This window comes from Gallinula chloropus, assembly GCF_964237585.1.
Source record: "Gallinula chloropus genome assembly, chromosome: Z".
Classification (NCBI taxonomy): Eukaryota; Metazoa; Chordata; class Aves; order Gruiformes; family Rallidae; genus Gallinula; species Gallinula chloropus.
The window spans coordinates 61283903-61289902 of record NC_140089.1 but is presented as its reverse complement, the minus strand read 5'-3'; positions in this window follow the sequence as shown (position 1 = coordinate 61289902).

The following is a 6000-nucleotide window of genomic DNA, read 5'->3' as shown; positions in this document are numbered from 1 at the left end:
TCTGAAGTCTATTAATTGATTTTTATTTTGTACAATAGCAGCGTGACCAGCACTTGCTCTCTAGATCACTAGCTGCAGAAGGTTTCTTCTATGTATGTAGAGTTTTCTTGAACTTCTTCCTCTATATTTGAGATACAGCTCTTTCTGTAATGTTTGAAGTACTTGCTTTATTTTGCCTTCTTTTGCTTTCTGATTCAGCATGTTGATAGCTGTATTGCCCGGTCTGATTCCAGCCATTAATGCTTTGTAACACTGTGAGCTTATCTCACCTTTTTTCTTCTACCATGTTTCAAAGTGCATGTGCAACTGTCTGGTCGCATGAAACAGCAAAATACCGTCCAGTGTATTTGCCCAGTTTCTGTCCATGCTGCTGAAATTTATAGCTTACAACTACAATATATAGCATATGCACACAAAAAGTTGTTGTATGCCAGAAGAGCAGCATCACATTTATCATTAGCAAGAGGAAATGCTCCAGCTGGCTTTCAATGGAGTATGCAAGCAGAATTTTTCTTTCCTCAAAGAACCCTTTGCCCTCACCAGTTTTCAAACATTTGAATCCATTAGTGAAAATAATTGCGGTCTCATTCTAGTTTCACAAACACAACATAGATGGGTCCAGATAAGCAAGACATCTTCACCACCATTTTGCCATAGAAATGGTGAATTCAGAGTCTCAGTTTGGAGACTGGAGTATGGAGTTTTTCATAAATGTAAAGGAACGGGAAACAATAAAGAATGGCTGCAGCAGCTGGGAGATACACAAAGGAAGATCTATCTATATCAGAAGGTAAAGGTTCCTGACTCCCACTGTGACTGGCAGAGCATGAGGTGTGTGGTCAGTGGTAACACTGCCCCAACAGAGAAAGATAAAACCATGTGCATAGATAAAGATCAAGACATGGATAATGGTTTTCTTGCATGTCAGAGTACAACAAAATAACGTTGCCAATGATGAGGCAAATGATGTCCTCCCAAAGAATGTGGGGTTTATTCACTCACACAAAGAAGAAAATGAGTTAGATTAGAAAAGGCAAAAATTAACTTTGTGCAATAAATTGTAAATCTACTGTGGGCTTTTCTGGACTTCCGGAGTGAATTTGTCTCTACTAGTCAAAAAGGTATTTAAAAAAAAAAAAGTCTGATCTTCTCAGTTTTGTACCTTCATTTTTTCCCTTAAGGTCATTTAGGGAAACAGGAAGCATTCTCATTCATTATGCTTCTGCTTATTGTTTAAACACCAGCTGAGCTGCCCTTTTAACCACATTTACAAAGTTTACAGACTGGGTGCTTAGTGTTGGAACCCAGTGGGAAATCCTTTAGCAGCAGAAGTAATCAAAGCTGAGCTGAAGCAAAGTGACACACAACAATTTATACCAGCAGAGTTCTGGATTCAGTATTTTCTTGAGTTTCTACAAAAGCCCAGGACCTTCACGTATCTGAATGAAGCCTGGTGGGATGCTGTAACACAACAGTAGTTCTATTCCAAGATAAGGTATGTTTTATGGAAACATTCAAACACTTCGGGTTTTATGAAATTTTCAGGTTAATTGTGCTGGAATTTAAAAATTCTTGAGATTTCAGGGTCTTTGGCTTTGCAAGTTGTGTAGGAAAATTACAAGATCACATTTCTTTTCATCCTCTTACTGCACCTTTATTTCTGGCACAAAACGGGGTTTTGGAAGTAAAACAACTTGGTTAAGAACACTTACAGTGGGCATGTGACACGATTGCCAGCAGCTATTAATTAATTTCACAGCTGGAAGTCACTGAGATACCATACAGCTATTAGCCAAAACTGTCAACAACACTTTTACAAAATGTATCCAGTCTGGGGTGCCCTATTTCTGGTACATCCTACCTTGTAACTGATTTTCTGAGCTGCTAAACGGCACAGAAAATCACTGTGAAACAGCATCTGAAAATCAGTCCCTACATTTCCAGAGATGGTCTCTCAAAAACTGAGGCAAATATCAGAAGTTTGGTTTTAAATACATAGTTGCCTATGAAATAATCCCATTGGATGATTTGGAATTGAATTATTGGAATGTAATATTAGACTGGAATAAATTATTGGAATGGAATAATCCCATTACAAAAATTTTGCTTTGTAGTCCCCCACTCTTTCTGGATAGCAACTCGAGAATCAGATTGACTAACTGATCTCTGGTGGTACATTTCAGGTCTCAAATGAATTGCAGATTATGGTCACTGTAGCATACAGAGGATATACCTCTACTTGTGCTCAGAATCACAGAGAGATGTCAGTCTCTCATGCCATTCATAGGAAAGTTACTGCATTGCATAGTGGCACTGATTCAATTATTCAGCATTCTGGCAATTTTCTATGTGTTTTCTTTCTAAAAAATGTATTAATCTGAAGCATACTGGGCTATTTAATAGGATATCATTGGTGTTGAAACAGCTGGGAAACATTCTCAGCATACCTATGAACAAACTGATTACTCATTTCACTTATTTGCCCTAATTCGCAGCAGGAATTGTGACTGCATCTGGGGTAGGAAAACAGGTCTGACAAAGTAAACACCCACTGAAGTGTTTTTTTCTGACAACAAGAAGCAGTTCTAACTTCCTCTTTCTCCTCACTCTGTTTTCATGGGTCTTCTTTCTGAATGTTTAGGGAAAGCAACATTAAGAAACCATGCAGAAGACCAGCACGGGATGACTGTAACTCTCAGCTTCCAGGCTGACCGCATAAAAGTCCAGACTAATTGAATGAGCAGTTTTGCTTAAAACACACTAGTGGCCCGGCTCACTATTTATAAGACTGACCTTGAACATTTGTAAGACAAAACCCCACATGTGTAAATGATTCCCTGCACCTAACAGGAAGACCAAGCATTTCTGCAAGAAAAATGTTATCATAACATGCATGATATTCTCATTGGCAAATTAAGCCCAGCATTATACCCCTTGCTAAATGTCAGGGAAGGAACAGGATCAAACAGAACACAAAGGGAGGAAAAAAAATCACCAACACACACCTGGCTTTATGTGTGAACACAAGAGAGAAGAAAGATGACTGTCAGGTCATCTTAGGACCACAGAAAACGTCTGACTTCTGACGCTCGCTTTGGGAAGAGAACAGCTTGCTCTTTGGACATCCTAATCTGAACAAGGGAGAAAAGACAGCACCACAAGTCCTATATTTCTCATAAGCCTTATATACAACACATCTCTCACACAGGAATAATCAGAGCCATACTGGAATATTGCTTCTTATTGCTGCTATTTTTGCAGTATGCAAACTCTTTCCATGATCTGGACGCTTCTAGGTCATCAGGATTTGTCAAGAGACCTTTAGACAAATATCCTTGGGAAAAATATCACTACCACCCCCATTCCTAGGAATTATAGGAGATAAAAGCAGCCAATTATATAGGTGCTCCATTAAACAACTGATATGGGAAGTCCTGACTTGTTTCATAAAGAACTCTGACCCAAAGAAAAAGACATTTAAAAGAACCATGTAAATATAAAAAGAATTCTTACTGAAATAAATGGGACTTTAAATTCTATAGTAGTTGATGGGAATTATTCACAGGTAGTAGAGGGTGACTGAATATATTTAGCCAGGAGGAAGAAATAGACTGGGCAGAATAAAATGGTGCTACAGCAGTGAGATGTTTAAAATTGTCTATCAATGGAAAAACACTTTATTGCTCCACTCTCTGGAGGTCAGAGGATATTTTTAGGCACCCATGATTCGGAAGAACATAGTAAAATCTAGGCACTAGTACAGGCCCTGATTCAGAGAGGTTCTCAGACCCTGGTTAAAATACTCTACTGAATTTGGAGGACAGTCATGGAATCATAAAATCATAGAATGGTTTGGGTTGAAAGGATCCTCAAAGATCATCTAGTTCCAATTCCCCTGCCATGGTCAGGGACACCCTCACCAGACCAGCTTGCCCGAAGCAGCAACACTGTCCTATTAGGAGGAGGCAGGAACAAGAGCTAACTCTGACCAGATATGAAGGAAGACAATTAACTGAAAAGATGTGCATCTTAAAACAAATAAATGTGGAAGATCAAGCTTGGTTTAACTGGAAGAAAAAGGGAACTACACCCATAAGGCCACAGTTGCATAGACAAGGATTTGAATTTCCTTTCTCTGATTTAATATTTCAGTGCTATTCTCTGCTGATATGTAACAGTGAGTGGAACACAAGGACCTCCAGAAATCTCATCCAATGTAAGTTACCCTACAGCTCTGCAATCAGTTTGCAAGGAAAAAAAATTTTAAAAAATCAACCCGAGACACAGTCATCACTACCATGGTTACATATGTATGTAAACCAAATGAAAAGTCTAAAACTGGCTTTGGTAATGCAAATATGACAGGGCACTGCACCTTTTCCTTCACACTCTCCAAGACAGCAAACTACTTTGCCTGGATACCCACGAGACAGAAAGATACCCAGCAGCTCTAGGGAGAAGCGCCTTGCAGCCCTGCCAGGTCTGCCCATGCAGTAAATACTGTGCATACTGGATAAACCATCAGGCCTGAAATTTGTCATGTTGCTGTTTTCATCTGTGTAGCTGGCCATAGAGAGCTGTATTAGGGCAACAGCCACCACAGGTTCTTTTCTAAAAAAAAGCATACACCTTTTTTTTTTTTTTTTTTTTTGCATTTTGTGAGGCATTTTTCAAAGCTTTAATTTGCCAATGCTTACAAATCTTAAACCCTTCCAAAGGGTAGTAAAAGTGCAGCAGGGCAGATTCTGTGGTCTGAATTTCCCCAGAAAGTACTTAACCACTAGGGCAATTTTGTAGATGTATCATCCTTTCTCCATCACAGTTCTCTTTTTCTGTCATTCTGATGTGAGAACTGATAAAGCTTCAAACATAAAGAAGAAGTTCGCAACAATGTCTCTGCCTTTTATTTCTCCTTTTTTTTCCTCCCTTCCCTTTACCCCTCCTCAAGTGATGGTATTACAGAGAAGGAGGATGAGAACTTTCTCAAGCTATTTTGCTAATGTTTGACCATACACTTAAGACCTTTTTGTATGGGTAAAGTGAATTTGTACCCTTTCTTCTCGTAACAAACTATGCTGGGTTCTCTATCTTCAGTTCTGCATCACATAGTGCCTGAAAGGAGTGCAGGATCACTCTTTCTAAACCAGCAAAAGAGTCATCATTTAAACCCTGCCACCCACAGCAAGGTTCATTTACTGCCATAAAGCTGGAAGAAGTGCTACAGCACTTGCAAATTCATGTTTCACCATTTCATATGTTACTACTAAGTTACATTTTCATTACTGTTTTCTAAAATTTTCGATCTTGGTGCTGCTAAGTCTCCTGCTACAAGATGGTTCTTGTTCCTCACGTAAATGTAGTAGTTTCTTGCATAGTGGTTAGGTCCTAGAGTGGATGCAGAGGTAGGTTGCTGCAAGCACCCATCCCATTGAGCCTCCAGGATCAAAGAGCTCAAGCTATTTCAGACAAATAGCAGTCACATTGCTTGTCCAAGAATACCATCAGCCCAAACAACTAAGTTAAAGCTTTGTGTTTGTGAAGTGGGAGCGTTTTTTTCCTTGTGCCTTGCTTGAGAAGCAGGTACTGGGTGACTTACACATAGAGCAGTGGCTATATGGCAAGAAAATCAGAGCAGACTGCTGGTAACATCCACATCATCTGCTTTGATGTCGTATGTGAAAAGGAGACATCCCTTAAGTTACTCCAAAGACAGCAGGAAAAATTAAGACCACTGCTCTAGTGGCCTGTGCTTACTTATGTGATAAAGCAAAGCTCATTTGAGACGTGTAGTTTCACTTAACCTGGCACATGGTGAAGTTTCAGAAGACATATAAAGGCTGATAGTACGTGAAATTAAAAGACCGTGCACAGGAGTAGTATGTGAAAACTCTGTACCAGCATCTGAAGCCAAAATACCAGAAGGTATGTCATACTCAAACAAACCAGAGAGGTAGAACAATTCTGTGTCTAAAGCGAGAATCTAGCAGTTGAATGTTTGAT